Source organism: Lathyrus oleraceus, chromosome 4 (genome assembly GCF_024323335.1).
Source record: "Lathyrus oleraceus cultivar Zhongwan6 chromosome 4, CAAS_Psat_ZW6_1.0, whole genome shotgun sequence".
Taxonomy (NCBI): domain Eukaryota; kingdom Viridiplantae; phylum Streptophyta; class Magnoliopsida; order Fabales; family Fabaceae; genus Lathyrus; species Lathyrus oleraceus.
Window position 1 is genome coordinate 153,096,462 of NC_066582.1, and position 18,253 is coordinate 153,114,714.

Genomic DNA, 18,253 nt, shown 5'->3' on the forward strand with positions numbered 1-18,253 from the left:
TGCTTTCCTTCTTTGCAGCTATGAGCAATAGGCAGTAAAAAAAACTTGTCTCATATGTGTGGAAGAGGGTTATACATGTAGTTCATCTATATCACTTAAACAATCTATTCAGCACTAACACAACATTGACATATTTGATTATATTTAATAAATTTATTTTCTCAAATTATTACCGCCTGATGAGTCATTGTCGTATTTGCGTTAGTACTGAATAGATTTATAGCGATATTTTGATTATTTAAATCTCAAAGTTATTGTTATATATATTCTAACTTCTGAGGGTTAATTATGTTTGTGAAGACTATTGGTAAGAAAAATCCAGTTGATTGTGTACCACTCTTGATGTATTATGAAGCATTACTAGGTTGAAAAGAGACAATAGGGAAACATTAGGGAGACAAAGTAAGAGTGAAGAAGCTCTAGAAAAATCAGCTATTTCATAGCTAATAGTCAAAGTAAAATCTTAAAAGTAGAGGTTGTGAAGATACTGATGAAAAATCTCCATTCTTATTATTATTATTTAGGATTGTATGGTATAAATCTCAAGACTCCAAGAGCACTTCACACTTATAAAATTGTGCTATGACAATGGGAACACATAATTTGGAATCTCCTTTACCCTATCTTTTGTTTTGTTATATTATTATAATCAATAATCAACAACATTATCATCAAAAGATGTTTAATCTTTCTCTAAGGTCCAAACAAATCCCTTTGGAATTTTGGTTAGAATAACTAATAACATGTGGTATATGAGCTTCCATGTCACTCATTTGAGAGACTTTATGTGAATGAATCTAAACTGGCCCTACCCTTTGTTTGTGTTATGATTAGTAGTAACAAAGGATTAAAGCAAAATCATATTATTAATTAACACTGTATGCTTTTCTGCTGTAAAGTATTTCATCTTTTACATTTATATTTTGTGAGTCTTCAAAGATATCAAATCCTATCATAATTTTTCTCAAATGTGAGTTCCTTATTGGTCTCCAAATTTGATTCTGGTGAATTCCTTTATATGATTCTCTGCCTTGAAGCCAATGATCATTCTCCTAATAAGAGACCAATAATGTCTTTTATGACATTAGATTATAGGGTGATTCTAGCATATTTTCACAACTAGTTTTCTGGCCACATACTCTCAATTGTTAATTCTAGATACTTTGATCAAGGAGGCTTTAGCTTTTCAAATATTTGACTCCATTGAAGCACAATGTGGACCTACAATGTACGGCTCCATAAGGGGTTTAGACTATAGGGATATGCAAGAATTCTTCATGGTCTAAGTAGGCTTCTCAGGATAATGATTGTTCTATGTTTAGTGCAAGATGTATTGTTTGTAACCATCAATCTGGTCATCAGAAATTGGTTCCAATAACCAACAAGCATGATCCATTTAATTCTTTTCATTTTCAAATGGAGCTAGTGCAGGTTATATTATACTCCCTCAAGACTCAAATATAAACAAAAAAATAATGGACAATAAGATATGCAAATTTTGAGGTACCTTTGATTGATTTGTTAAAAATAATTGATTTTGTTCCGCGAGGCAACCAAAAGTGTGAGATGAATCGATGATTAGACTTCTCATGCGGTGCATTGAGTTTTTCAATATTGTAGCACCCTAATATAATACACGTCTAAAATATCATTATATGAAGTGAAGTATTAGTTTGGTACTGAAAATCATACATAAGTGTCTAACTGATATCACAAATAATGTACATTACAAAATAATACAAACCGAGTACATGAGTTACAACAAATATCCATACAAAATGACAAGATATCAGATACAACAAAATTAAAATATAAAACATCATCAGCTTCACTCTTCAGGCTAATTTGTCTTTACCTTTCTCTTGCCTCGAACTACCTGAAATATACAACATGAGTGATATGAGATATTAAATCTCAGCGAGCTCTAGACTATACCTTAAGTTCACTAGGCTCTATAGGATTTACAATCCTTATTCTCGTCTTACTAGCTCTACATCACAAACCAAATCGTAAAACTAAAAAACAAAGCATATATCAGCTTCACACAACATGTGAAAGACGATATCCTAATTACACTTGACATGTAAAATAATAGAAGCTATCGGTTTTTAATGTCGAAGCCTTGACGAATCTCTAGCCTATCCAGTGTTTTAAACGTCCTTGACAAACGACTATCCTCTACCCATTAAGGTAAGGTCTTCCAGGTTTACCTACCTCGTTTCTTTCGGGAACGTATCCCTCAAGGTAAGGTCTTTCAAGTTTACCTGTCTTTTTTCTTTTATGGTTTTACTCTCCTACATTTTGAATTACACTCCCGCCAAGACATAGGAATCAGGACTTTCACACATACGATTCAAATTTTCTCGGAATCATTATACCAGTTCTTACCGAGGGTCGAAATGTTATAACACTTTCAAAACATTCCTTACCGTCAAAATCTAAATTCGATCTTAGGATTTTCTCACTTACCAAATATTTTCCCTCAAGTAAGCATATATACACATCATTAGGATTTCACAATGGATTTGTGAGAAATTCGATCATTCTGAGAAATTCGATTACAAAAGAATTGTGAGAAATTCGATCATTCTGAATTAGTAAAAAATAGAGATAGATTTGAATTACTTGCAAAATGACATATTCTTCTCTTTATATAACAAAGTCAGTTATAACCACTTCACGTGAAATGTGGTGTATCATGCTGGAGAATGTCAGATCATTTTGGATGTTGTATGATGAGTCAGAGGCTGGAATTTTCTATGCTCGAGAGTACAAAGGTCTTTCTTTCTATTGTGTGGTTCTTAATAGCGCTCAATATCGAGCCTCATTTATTGGGCCTTATGGGAGGCACATAACAATTGCCCGCAAGCCATTTTCTCTGCCAAGCAGGGGAAGGGTTTTGCCGTGCATGCCCCGAAACCAACTGGTGTTTTAGGCCAAATGAAGGGTAGTGATAGGTCAACATTGACATTGGGAACTCGTGCATTAAATGCATTTATTGTGCCACATGTCTTTTCAATGAGGAACTCTTGACGTATGCCCCCTCAGATGCTAGTAATGATGACTTTTGGCCCTAGGACACTTGAGCGTCAAGGACGAATTTCGAGGAGATCTTTGTTGGTGTAAGCCCTAGAGGCCAATACTTTTGGTACTTGTATCGAATTATTTATTAATAATAAAAGGATTTTTCTTTATTATGTTTGTTTAATAAAGTCCCTAGAATAGCTAGTCCGTTTAATGTATCAAGTGTGACTTAATCATGAGATCACATTAAACATAAGGACACTATTCTTAAAGTATCCGTAGTCGAGCTTTATTGTTAAGGGGGATAACATTAAAGCATTAAGACTATTATGTATATAGACTGATGATCACATCTCATGCATCATGGATAAGGAGTTATCAAGTCTTAAACATATGTATGAATATTAAGAGTAATATTTATACTGGATTGACCCGCTATGAGAATACTATATAGAATGTTATGCAAAGTGTCATAAGTTATTCTCATGGTGATAATGGTGTATACCACCCTTCGACCTGAAACCACTATGGACCCTAGATGTAGAGTCGAGTGCCTTATTGCTGATCAAATGTTATCCGTAACTGGATGACCATAAAGACAGTTGATGGATACTCCACGAAGCATGCTAAGGGATATGAGTGACCTAGATGGAATTTGCCCATCCTGCGTAACAGGACAAATGTCTATGAGCCCAATATTGAACTGGACAAGGATGACACGGTCTATGCCTTGTGTTCAATATAGACATAAGGGCAAAAAGGTAATTGTACACATAAGTATTATCACAAAAGGACTTGTCAGATCACATGACATTTTCGTGTCTTGGGTAGCAGTGATGTGTTGCTAGATACCACTCATTATTTATTATGTTAAATACGTGATTTAATATAATTGCCAATGCCGCGAAAACCTACAGGGTCACACACGAAAGGACGGATTGATGAGAGATAGAGTAACTAAGGAACATCGTAAGGTATGGTGCACTTAAGTGAATTGTAGAACATCGTAAGGTACGGTGTACTTAAGTAGAATATGAAATATGGTAAGGTACTACACGCTTAAGTGATTTTGGCATATTATAAGATATAGGCCACATACACTTAAGTGGGCTTTTTAGCTTATAGCCCACACAAGTGGTTCTATAAATAGAACCCTTGTGCAGAAGCATTTGTGAGTTTTTCAATTTCGTCTCTCTCTCTCTCTCTCTCTCTCTCTCTCTCTCTCTCACTCACTCACTCAAAGCCTTCATTCGTAGCAGCTAGCACTGAGATTGAAGGAATCCGTTCGTGTGGACTGAGTAGAGGCGTTGTCATCATTCAACGTTCGTGATCGCTTTGTAGATCTGCACCAAAGGTTTCAATCGTCACAAGAGGTAACGATTCTATCACTGATCATGCCTAGGCATGGCAACATAACCCATACCCATGGGTACCCACCCGAACCCGCCCCGAAGTTGACGGGGAAAATCCGCTTTGACTGGGTTTGGGTTCGGGTTTGGGTTTTCCCCGATTATAAAATATGGGAACGGGTCGGGTGATGGGGACACTAGTACCCACCCCGAACCCACCCCCGAACCCACCCCGTTTATTTTATTATGTACATTATTATTATTTTTTGATAATTTAGAATATTAAATATGTGATTAAAGTTTTGATATTTTAATTTTAATTTATTATTTAAAATATTTGAAATGTATGTATGAAATTTTTTTAGATTGTTTTATTTTATTATTTGTAATGTAATTTTATTTTGGAAAAAATAAATATTTCTATTAAAAAAATTGATTTCATTAAATGAATGGTGGCAGAGCGGGGATACCCGAACTCAACCCGAACCCGTTTGGGACGGGTTTGGGTTTTGATTCTCCATCCCCGTTTGGGTTTGGGGCGGGGAACGGGGATTGTTTTGGGATTCGGGTTTGGGTTTGGGGGAGGTAAAAACCGTCCCCGACCCGCCCCGTTGCCATGCCTAATCATGCCCATTCGTAAGGATCACTAAAGGAGAAAATTTTAAATTCCGCTGCATTTTGGATCGCTATTCTCCTTCAGTGGTATCAGAGACACTTACGAAACCGTGCATCTGATAGCTATTTATTTTCTGTATTAATATGATTAAAAGACAAAATGAATCAAAAATAAACGAGTAATTAAATTTGGCATCATGTGTGTATGATTTGGATGATTGATGTTGACTATGCTTCAGAATCCGACATTAGTAAGGTGAAGCAACGATACATCGATCGTCCATAGGTTACGCAATTGAGATCGATCAAGTTATATATATAAAATAAGTAATCTTGATGCAAAATACGGTATATATGATATACTGTTTCTGTTTCGTTCATTCAAACACTTAATGGTTGTTTTCCTTTGAGCGATCAATGGTCGTTTGCTTCTTGATCCGACATTAGTATGGTGAAGCAATGACCTATTGATCAATCATACCGAATCAACAATCGAGGTGTGTTTGACGGTCTGAAATTGGTGCATTAGGGTTAATGACGGCACAAGGGTTGTGCTGTCAAAGAGTTAAGAATTGAGGGCTTGTTGGATCATGTTTGTTGACTGTTTTAAAGCGCTGATTTTGGCCGCGTGACGTTCGTGATGGGCCTGTGACGGTCGTCACAGGCTGGACGTGACGGTCGTGACATGCTTTATGATGGTCCTCACATTCACAAAGTCTGTATTCTCTATTTTTCTGTTTTGTGACCGGGCAGCGGACCCCCGACTAACTTTGCGTAGTGTGATCGGTCGCCGGAATTTAATTTGGTTTTTAATTAATTAAAAGAATTAAAATTAATAATAATAATGTGTTTATTATTATTGCCTTGTGGTGATCGGTTATGGCCTTAGTTTTCCTTTATTTTGTTTTGGGATTTTAAAATACGACCTTAGTTTTCCTTTATTTTGTTTTGGGATTTTAAAATACGACCTGCGTGTCGTGCCTCTCTTTTAATCTCTTAATGTAACTTCTTTTCTCATCTCACTCCCTCGTATGTAAAATGAGTTTCATTTATACTAATGTAATGTTATGAAGAAAGAGAAGAATTCAATATCAAAGGAGGACAACCTTGAAGATCTTGCTTGGAGAAGCTTAGATCGTTATTAAGTTAGCTTAGGTTCTCTCATTGGCTTGGGAGAACAATTGTGCTAGGGGCCATAACTGTTTTATTATGTATGTTGATGCATGTGAATGTATGTTGATGCATGTGAGAGACGATTTATATGAGAAATAAGCCGGTGATATCAAAATAATTACAAATTCCCTCAAATTAAATATTAAATTTATATTTTCCAAGTTTTAGCACTCATCAAGACTAGTACCAGATAATGTAGGTTTCGCCTACGCGAGGTGCATGTTCTGTATTAGTAAGGTGCGATGAGATAATTGTAATATCCAATTGTTAAAACAATGGGTCAAACTTAACTAAATAAATTATAATAAGATTATATATGTTTAGAAGCAAGAGTTGGAAATGATCCATGTGATGGATTGAAATAAGGAGTTATTCACCCAACTAAAATATTCGAGAGTGTATTAGATACAATTGGAAGGAGTTCCTACCTAAATAACCTAGTTTTGTGTAATCCGCCTACGCGAACTTAAAACAAAGTGAAATGTGGATCTCGACCCACTAGAAAATCTTTCAACGGGATTTTCCGAATCAAATGGTGAGGGTCATTTGTTTTGAGTAAAATAGTGGGAGCATATTTAATTAAAGGCCTAATTAAATATGTTATTGATACTTATATTTTTATTATTTTCATGTAAATTACCATGACAACAAACACCTCTAACAAAATTTTGCGATCAATCCTTGACAAGGAAAAATTGTCTGGATTGGCACCGAAATCTGAGGATTGTCCTCAAACATGATAGAAAGTTGTATGTCTTGGAGAAACCTGTTCCTGAAGAGAAACCTCCTAGTTCTGCACCTAAGGCAGAAAGAGATGCTTATAAGAAGCATGTCGATGATGCCAATGAAACTGCTTATCTCATGCTAGCTACCATGAACTCAGAGGTTCAAAAGCAACATGATAGCATGGCAGCGTTTGATATGATCGAACACCTGAAAATGCTCTATCAAGAGCAAGCAAGACATGAAAGGTTTGAAGTTTCAAAAGCCCTTTTTCAAGGCAAGTTAGTTGAGGGAGCCCCTTGTAGCACCTCAAATTTGCACCTATCATTGTACATACATTCTCATGGTAGGTCATAGCATAACATGGTCCACTGCATAGCATTGCATTGTCCCATTTGCCGCAAGTGCAAGCCAATCAAGAAATTAGGTCAAACTGGTCAGGAGATCAGTCAGTCAAGCAAGCAAGTACAAATTCCATTGAGCCAAGGCCCTAGGGTTGGTCCAACATGTTCACATGACTTAGGGATCCATTTGAAGTGTTTAGGTCAAAGATTGGATGTTCAGAAGTCATCAGTCAATGCACAGTCAGTCAGAAACCCTAAAAAGTCAAACCTGGTCAACTGTGTTTGATTTTATGGTTTTGATGGTTGGATTTGGTTTGAGAGAGCTCATTCATGTCCATATAGACCTCATATATCATGTCAAACAACATCATTGAAGAATTTGAAGCCAGATCAGAAATTTCCAAAAATGGAAACTGGACCTGTAATTGAAACCTGCCAAAAATGGAAAGTCTTGATCCTCAAACTTGCATCATGATACAAGCTTCAAATGAATTTTTTCCCAACATGAAAGTTGAAGATCTTGTTCTCCCATTTCCAAAAAGTCCAAGAACACTCAATTCCCATGTATGGTTGGCAAGTTATGATCAAATCATTTTCAGAAATTCTTGAACTTCAAAAGGCCATATCTCTCAAACCATGTGGCCAATTTGGGTGGGGTTTTTTCCCACAAGTCACATTTGATCCCCTCTTTCCAAAAATGTAACTTTCATGTACCAAAACTTCACCAATCAAAATGGCATTTTTGGACTTGCATGAATTAATTTCAAGTGTGGTACAAAAGTGAGTTTCAAAATTAACCATTGCTAATCAATTCTACCAATCAAACATGTTCTGAAAATGCACTTGTGACATGAACCAAGTCATTTTTATGCAGTACATATAGCCATTCCCAAGTTGCTTGAAAATTGGACAAAAGTACACTTTTTCACCAACTCTATCCCACATTTCCATGGATTTGGATTCAGTACCACAAAAACAGCAGAGGTACATCATTTTTTCTGCAAAATGAAACCCCTAGTTGCAGCCATCTAACCAGCAAAAAATCTCACTCTCTCTCAAATTCATTTTTGGCCATTTTCTAAAATTCTTCCAAAACCTTCAAAGAGCACGACCTAGCTAGGGTTTTTCCATCATTCAAGCAACCTTGTGAACACTTTGCAACCATCCTTCTCCAGCTGGAAGGAGCTTTTATCCAACTGTTATTCCAAAGCAATTCCCATGGCAGATCTGATTTGAGTTACTTCCAAGCTTCATTGAACCACGATTACTTCACCATTCAACTTGTGGAAGCATAATCCTCACCTGTTTCAAGCATTGGCAAACAAATAGCATCTGAATCTTCATCTGCTCTTCAACAGTGGTCAGTTTTCAATTCATTTGTTTTTCCAAACTTTGCCATGCTTAGTGTAGGTCTTAGTACCCTGATCATTATGAGCTTTGTATCATGTAAATTGGTTAAGTAATTAGCAAGAAATCTGGAAATGAAAGTTGATGTTCATATGCTTTTTTGTTGGATTCTCTCTCAATAGTTTGTTTCCATGAAAATGGTGCTTAGATTTGGCATGTGTATGGTCTGACGGTTCCATTGGTGTACTCATTGATCATTTCTGGGAATGTTTGTTCTTGAGCAAAGTTTTGATGTTGAATTTCTTTGGTTTGATTCGTGCTTATTGTTGTGTGTTAATGAAAATTGATGCTGGATCCTTGTTTGCCCTGCCATGCTGAATGTTTCTGTGTATTCAATTTCATTTTCTGGAAAAATCTTTGAGAAACACGATTTGGGGATGATGAACTTCATCCTGTTCCCAGAAAACCCTAGGGTTTCTTCATTGCCTGGCCCAGAACTCACTATTCACGTATGCATGGCCCTTGTTCCAGCCTGAACCAATGAAAACATTTTATTCCCGTGGCCAATACGACATCGTTTGATTAAGTGGTTCCCAAAATTACAAAATTGCCATCCGGTTCATTAATATTCCAATTTAATTCATTTTCATTTCAATAATTATTTCACTTTGATCATCAATCTTGCAAAATTCATATTTCATTCATTTTAATTCCAAATTTCATGGGAATTTTTGCATCATCTTCATCATGATCCCTAGTTTTTTGTCATTATTTTTTCTGATTTTTTGGATGAGTAATTTTTAAATGGCATTAGGGTTTGTAGAATGTGACCAAATATTGTACCTTTTGCCAAAACCATTGTGAAATTGTGATGATACATCCATTTGATTTGAAATTTTTTGTGCTTAATCTACACTCATCCATGTTTATTTTGATGTAAAGATCATGATTTTATCCTATGTGGTTTGAGAGCTGTGAATTTTTGAAGTAAGGTGTGACAACTTGTGTCACACCATGGATGTGCAATTCCCTGATTTTTGTATCCATGCCTATTGACTTTCAATTGACCTCAATTTTTGCATGAACCTTCTTTTATGTGTCTAGTTGACTTGTGATTTTTTGTGGAATTATTTGAGCCATTTCCTAATTGTTTGAGTTTTTTCTTCCCTGCTTAGTCAAATGTTGACTTTTGGTGACACATGTTCCCATTTCATTTGTGAAATTCTCATACTTTATTAGATGGACATGAAATTTTACATGAGATAACTAGACATCCTCATCTTTGCCATGGTTTTAGTCCCATTCATTTATCATACACCATCCCTGATTTATGATTTTTCTAAGTTGATGCATGTTTGGTTGACTTCATTGAGCATGTTCAAAATTGCTTTGACTTTCTGATTTTCATTGACTGCCTTCCACTTGTCCAAATGAGATGAAATTTAACATGCTTACCATGCTGTGGGTTGTGATTGATCATGATTTATTTGGTGATTTTTGGAAATGTTTAAGATTGGTTTTGATGCAAGTCTTGCTGTTGACTTCTATGAGCTCTCATTTGCCATGCTTTGACTTCTTTTGCTTATGAAATGATGATGGTGCATGATATGAAAATGAAACCAATTGGGTTTGCTTCCTAAATGTTTGAATTTGATTTTGATTGGACATTGCTTGCTGTTTTGACTTTTTCATTCTCTTTTGACCCTAGGCTTGCCCTAGTGGTCCTGTTACTCACTTTTGAGCTTGTGTTTTCAGGTTGACCAACAAATGACCAATGAGACCATTTCTTTTTGATTGAGCTTGCTTAAATATCATTGTCTAACTTGTTTGTTTTGTAGGTGGCTTGGCCCACATGCCTTAAGCCTTATGCCTTGCACATCCATTTGCTTCTGATTAACTGTTAATGTCTGTTTCCTTTTGCTTTGATTTGAGTTGCATACTAACATCTGCTTGACTATTTCAGGTGCTTTTAGTTGCTTAGTTCCTTGTGAACTTTTGCTTTTCTTTGCTTATATAAGCAATTTGCATTGAGGTATATTTCTAATCTTCATGTAGTCTGGAAGACCTGGCCTGTTACTTGGCCAGGCAACTGTCTGAAGCCCTCCTTAAGAGGCAATGTTTGTGACTGTTTACATTTGTCCTTGTATAGAGTCAAAGTCCTCCTAAGTGAAGAGGCAATTGGCAGAACCCAAGGGATATGCAACCTATCCCCTGCTATTCAGTGTGTCATCTGTTTTGCTCACACCACTGTGTTGATGCATTGCAGATACAAACCCAAGATCTTGTGCAATTGTACAGTTGAGTCAGTTTCAAATGTGTAGAAGGGTTCCCACTTTCTGAACCCACACATTCTTGTCTTAAGCTCTCCCAGGCCAGGGATAAGAGCTGTGAAGTCTCATCTTCACTCACCTATCATCTGCTTCACCTTGGCTCTCAATGTCAAGGTTAAGAGCAACATCTACCCAGTTCCAGAGGTTTGTTTGTTGAGGTTGATATGACCCCTCGACTAAAACCTAACCCTTGTTTGAGCCACTTGCTTGTGTATAGTGTGTGCTACCTGTACTTGTATGTTTGTTTGACTTGCTTCCTGTGCAAGTTCGGGTTAGTTTAGACTTGCTTCCTGTGCAAGTTAGGTTTTGCTTGGCTTGCTTCCTGTGCAAGTTAAGTGTGCGTGTGGCTTGCTTCCTGTGCAAGTCATGATTAGGATAGGCTGGCCCCCTGTGCCAGTTAGCTAGAAACCTTGACTTAGGGATGATTTTGCATGATAACATCTAGGCTCGAGTCGTAGTCTCCCTAGTTGTGTCTCCCTCTGTTATCTGGTTAGGCTAGTCCTGTATCCCTCCGTAGGGGAACTACGTCGCCCTGATCCTCATACCAGATGAGGTACGTAGGCAGGAGATGAGCAGATCTCTCCGGGCGCCTGTGTCTTTGTTTTGTCTTGTTGTGTGCTTGGAAGCTGATGTAAGTCCATCGAGTGGCATTCGGGTTCCAGTGTGCGTGTGTTTTGGTTCGGATGCTGATGTAAGTCCAGTGATTGGCATTCAGGCTCCACGTTTGCCTTTGCCAGTGTTTGTTTGTGTGCGTGTCAGCCGAGCTACGAATGCTCTGATTCTTCTCTCGTCCGAGGAGATACGTATGCATAGGATGCGATATCCTAGCGAGCATGTGTTGTTTCCCCAGTCCGAACTACTTCGACTCTGATGTCTATGCCTGATAGACTAAGTAGGCCCAGGATGCGGTATCCTGCCGAGTCAGTTTCAGTCTTGTTTTCTTGTGTCTCTTTCAGCCAGTGTGTGTGAGTTTGAGCAGTGTTTAGCAACCATTTTCCTTTCTAGTGTGCGTGGATCCCGTCGAGTACGACGGATGCGTAGGGGTGCTAATACCTTCCCTTCGCATAACCGACTCCCGATCCCATTCTCTTTGGTCGCGAGACCATGTCTTTTCCAGGTTTACTCTGAGCGTTTCCTTTCCCTCTTTTGGGATAAATAACGCACGGTGGCGGCTCTGTTGTTCTTGTTTTCCCGCCGGTTTTTCGCGTGATGCGACAGCTGGCGACTCTGCTGGGGATTTCAGAAGTTGACCTGTGCTGGTCCGTCTTCCCTAAACGAGTCTCTCCTAGCGCTCTCTAGGTTAGGATTTTGGTTGCTGTTTGCTGTTGTATTTATTGCATTCATTTGTATATATGTGCATTTATCGTTTGCATTTATTGTTTGCATTAATGTTTGCATTCATTCATTATTTACCTGGCTGGCTGGTTGTCTGTTTCTCTCTGTTGGGGTGGGAGCTACATGAGGTAAAAGGCCCAATACCCAGGCCATGAGTGAAATCTAGGATACTTAGGAATAGAGTGATTCATGGGAAGCGGGTGGTATTGCGCCACTTAGCGGAACATTGATATCACGAGCAGTTCAGACCCTGGTGGGATATTATCGTTACATACTTCGGGTGTGTATATGATGATGTTCTGCGAAAGGTTATTTATGCTGCGTTTCTCTCGACCTTACCCTGGCCTAGGTGACACCCGTGAGTGGGGAGGGAATGATCATTATTACAGGTACAGTTGGTGACTTGTTGGTGACTTGTTGGTGACTTGTGATCCTGTTGGTGACTATTGGTTCAGAAGTTTGGGGTCTCAGATGACTTTGGGTTTCAGATGAATTTATGGTTCCGAGTTCAAGCCGAAGTTTTGATCCTGTGTTCTGGGAGACACAGCCAACCAGTCGTGTCTGCATCATTTGCATCATAGCATATTTATTTTTCAAAAGAAACGCAATAAAAAAGGATAAAAAAAAAGAAGAAAAAAAAAAGAAAGGAAAAAAAAACTAATCCCTGCATGCATATCATTTCTCAGGTACATTCCAGAGCTTGTTCACTGATAGAGATGGCAACAGTCCCAGAGTTGAAGCGGAAGATTTGTTCCTACAGCTTTCACCGTGAACCTTTGACGTCTCTGATTGAGTTGAGCAACCTTATGACCAGTGGTAACCAGAAGGGGTTTGTTGACCAGTATGGAGACATTCTGACACTGTTGAAAATGGTAGTCGATCCGGTGCCGTTGCAGACTCTTCTACAGTTCTACGACCCAGAGCTTCATTGTTTCACCTTTCAAGATTATCAATTGGCGCCTACTCTTGAGGAATACTCCATTCTGCTGAGTGTCCCGGTCCGGTATCAGGTTCCTTTCTTGGATGTGCCCAAGGAGGTTGATTTCAGAGTTGTTGCCAGAGCTCTCCATTTGGGTATCAAGGAAGTCAGTGATAGTTGGAAGTCCAGTGGGGATGTTGTAGGATTGCCTTTGAAGTTTCTGTTGAGGGTAGCTAGAGAAGAGGCAGAGAAGGGAAGTTGGGAAGCCTTTCATGCTCAGTTGGCCGTCATGATCTATGGGATCGTCTTGTTTCCGAGTATGCCCAATTTTGTTGACTATGCTGCAGTCAGTATTTTCATTGGAGGAAATCCAGTTCCCACTCTGTTAGCTGACACTTACTATGCTATTCACAGTAGGCATGGTAAGGGTGGGGCTATCAGGTGTTGTCTCCCGCTTTTGCTCAGATGGTTTTTGTCTCTCCTGCCAGTCAGTGGACCTTTTGTGGATGCTCAGAACACGCATAAGTGGACTCAGAGGGTTATGTCTCTTACTTCCTATGATATCAGGTGGCAATCTTACCGGATGGATGTGCGTAACGTCATTATGAGCTGTGGAGGATTCCGTAATGTGCCACTCATAGGGACTAGGGGTTGCATCAATTACAACCCGGTTCTTTCTCTCCGCCAGTTGGGGTTTGTGATGAAGGGAAGACCACTTGAGGCTGAGGTAGCTGAAAGTGTGTATTTTGAGAAGCAGAGTGACCCGACTAGATTGGAGCAGATAGGAAGAGCTTGGAAGTCTATTGGTGTGAAGGATGGATCTGTCTTGGGGAAGAAGTTTGCCGTTGCTATGCCTGATTACACTGATTGGGTCAAGGAGAGAGTAGAAACTTTGTTGTTACCCTATGATAGGATGGAGCCGTTGTAGGAGCAACCACCTTTGATCCTTGCTGAGAGTGTGCCTGCGGAGCACTACAAGCAAGCCCTGATGGAGAATCGCCGTTTGAGAGAGAAGGAGCAAGATACCCAGATGGAGCTGTACAAAGCCAAAGCTGATAGGTTAAACTTGGTTCATCAACTCAGAGGAGTGCGAGAAGAAGATGCTAGCAGACTGAGAAGCAAGAAGAGATCCTACGAGGAGATGGAGAGCATGTTAGATGCAGAACACCGGGAGTGCTTGAGGCTGCAGAGAGCTGAGGCCAGCTATCAGAAGAAGATCAGAGACTTGGAGAAGCAACTCAGAGATAAAGACATCCAGTTGAAGAAGGAAGTAGACTTGAGACAGGCATCAGAGAACCACCTTGGAAGAGAAGTGGTAGAGCTTAGACGACAACTGAAGGAGAAGATCACTCTTTTGCCAGAATGTTCAGAATGTGACCTGTTGATAGACCAGTGTCAGTACTTGAAGACTCTCATTCCGGGAGGCCGTTTGTCTTAGCTTGTATCCTTGATGTGTATGTTGAGAATCACCTCCAGGCTTGTTGGATGGGATTCATTGTTGTACTCCGATTGTTTGGATTTTCTTTGTCGACTTTGTTGTATGATCCTGTTACTCATATAGATGAGGTTGTTGGTTTCACCTTGTACTCATCACTCTTGTGTATGTTGTTTCTGTGCTTCTATGATGTTCTTGCTGCAGGTTGCCATTTTTTGAGGATGACTCAGGCTCTTTGAATGCCTGAGGAATGAACATATCATGTGCACCATACGCATCATTAGCACCATACTCATATCATTTTGCATAACAGGTGTTCTTGGTCGTGACTTCTCACTCTTGGTTCCTGTTGAGGCAGGATAGCTGATCAACGTCCGCACCGCTACTCAACAAGACTGAATCAACAGAGAGGTATGGATCAAGTTCAAGCTGAGTTGGCTGAGATGAAGGCTAACATGGCCCAGTTTATGAATATGATGCAAGGGGTTGCACAAGGTCAAGAAGAGCTTCGAGCCATGGTTCAGAGACAAGAGGCTGCAATTCCACCGGTCAACCATGCTCCGCCAGAGGGAGGCCCGGTCAATGATAATAATGTTGCTGCTGCTGTACCCATCAACAACTATGCTGTAGGTGATGAGTTGGGGGGTATTCGAATCAACGGTCAACCTATTGTTCCAGATGCCGCTAATGCCAGAGCAGTCCGTGCCCCGGCCCGTAATCCTGTTCCGATTGTTGACAGACAAGAGGATATGTTTACTCTGCTCAGTGAAGACGAAGACGTTCTGGGAAGGGTTGATGAGAGGGATCGTAAAGTTGATGCCCTTGCTGAGAAGATCCGGGCTATGGAATGTCAGAATTCTCTCGGTTTTGATGTTACCAATATGGGGTTGGTGGAAGGTTTGAGAATCCCTTACAAGTTCAAAGCACCGTCCTTCGATAAATACAACGGTACTTCTTGCCCTCGCACCCATGTGCAGGCTTATTATCGAAAAATCTCTGCGTATACCGATGATGAAAAGATGTGGATGTATTTTTTCCAAGATAGTCTATCTGGGGCTTCTTTGGACTGGTACATGGAATTAAAGAGAGATTCGATCCGATGCTGGAGGGATCTGGGTGAGGCCTTCTTGAGGCAATATAAACATAACATGGACATGGCGCCTAGCCGGACTCAGCTACAGAGTCTATGTCAGAAATCCAATGAAAGCTTCAAGGAGTACGCCCAGAGGTGGCGTGAACTGGCTGCTAGAGTTCAACCCCCTATGCTGGAGAGGGAGTTGACAGACATGTTTATCGGTACTCTTCAGGGTGTGTTTATGGACCGGATGGGGAGCTGCCCATTCGGTAGTTTTTCTGATGTTGTCATTTGTGGAGAGAGGACTGAGAGTTTGATTAAAACTGGGAAGATCCAAGATGTTGGTTCCTCTTCTTCTAAGAAGCCGTTTGCTGGGGCACCTCGTCGAAGAGAGGGTGAAACTAATGCTGTTCAACACCGCAGAGATCAGAACAGAATTGAATACCGTCAAGCTGCTGCAGTAACCATTCCGGCACCTCAACCTCGTCAACAACAACAACAAAGAGTTCAACAACCGCAACAACAACAACAACAGCAACGTCCGTATCAGCCCAGACAAAGGATGCCTGATCGACGTTTTGATTCGCTACCCATGTCGTACGCCGAACTGCTGCCCGAACTACTCAGGTTGGGGATGGTTGAGTTGCGTACAATGGCTCCGCCTACAGTATTGCCTCCTGGGTACGACGCCAACGTCCGTTGTGACTTTCACTCTGGGGCACCAGGACATCATACTGAGAAGTGTCGGGCTCTCCAGCACAAGGTCCAAGATTTGATCGATGCCAAGGCGATCAACTTCGCTCCAGTGCCTAACGTCGTAAACAACCCTATGCCTCAGCATGGTGGGCATAGAGTGAACAATATTGAGGGGAAAGAAGCTGAAGATCTGGTTGTTAATGTTGATGATGTTCAGACTTCTCTGCTAGTTGTGAAGGGCCGTCTGCTGAATGGGGGTGTCTACTCGGGCTGTGATGAGGATTGTTTGGGCTGTGCAGAATCTGAGAATGGTTGCGACCAGTTAAGGGCCGGTATCCAGGGTATGATGGATGAGGGTTGTTTGCAATTCAGTAGGGCTGTAAAAGATCGTGGAACAGTGTCAACTATCACCATTTACTTTAAACCGTCTGAAGGACGTGGACAAAGGGTCGTTAGTGCACCTGCAACAAATGGTACCCCAGTTACCATTTCCGTGCCTGTAACCATCAGTGCTCCAACTACTATCGCCGCGTCTGGAAGAAGGGCTGTTGAGAATAGTAGAGCCGTGCCGTGGAAGTATGATAATGCTCACCGCAGTTACAGAAGGGCTGAAAGTCAGACGAGACCAGTGAATCAAACTCCAGTGACAATTGGTTTACCGAATAGAGTTCCTGCAACTGTTGGTCCGGCTGTGGATAATGTAGGGGGTCCAGGAGGTTTTACCAGAAGCGGTCGTCTGTTCGCACCGCAGCCTTTGAGGGACAATAATGCTGAGGCTCTCGCCAAAGCAAAGGGTAAGCAAGCTGTGGTTGAGGAAGAACCTGTCCAGAAGGAAGCGCCCGAGGGGACATTTGAGAAGGACGTGGAGGAGTTTATGAAGATAATCAAGAAGAGTGACTACAAGATTGTAGATCAGTTGAATCAAACTCCGTCCAAGATTTCTATACTTTCACTGTTGTTGTGCTCTGAGGCACACCGTAATGCCTTGCTGAAGATGTTGAATCTGGCTTACGTGCCTCAGGAGATTTCTGTCAATCAACTGGAGGGTGTGATGGCCAATGTGAGCACCAGGCATGGTGTAGGATTCACCAACCTGGACTTACCGCCTGAAGGGCGGAACCATAACAAAGCCTTGCACATCACCATGGAGTGCAAGGGGGCAGTGTTGTCTCACGTATTGGTAGACACCGGGTCGTCGCTGAATGTGTTGCCTAAGCAGATTCTGAAGAAGATTGATGTGGAAGGGTTTGTGCTTACTCCCAGTGACCTGATCGTTCGTGCTTTCGACGGCTCCAAACGTTCTGTGTGTGGGGAAGTTACCTTGCCTGTGAAGATAGGTCCTGAGGTATTCGATATCATCTTCTATGTTATGGACATCCAGCCCGCCTATAGTTGTTTATTGGGGCGTCCATGGATTCATGCAGCAGGGGCAGTCTCGTCGACTCTCCATCAAAAGCTCAAGTATGTCTGGAACGGTCAGATTGTGACTGTGTGCGGTGAAGAAGAGATTCTGGTGAGTCATCTATCCTCGTTCAAATATGTTGAGGTGGATGGCGAGATCCACGAAACCTTATGCCAGGCGTTTGAGACTGTGGCTCTTGAGAAAGTGGCGTACGCTGAGCAGAGGAAGCCAGGTGCTTCAATTACTTCTTACAAGCAGGCTAAGGAGGTTGTTGATTCTGGCAAAGCTGAAGGCTGGGGCAAGATGGTGGACTTGCCTGTCAAAGAAGACAAATTTGGCGTTGGTTACGAGCCTCTCCAAGCAGAGCAGAATGGTCAAGCGGGTCCGAGTACCTTTACCAGCGCTGGGCTGATGAATCATGGCGACGTCTCTGCAACCGGTAGTGAAGACTGTGACAGTGATTGTGATTTGGACAACTGGGTTCGC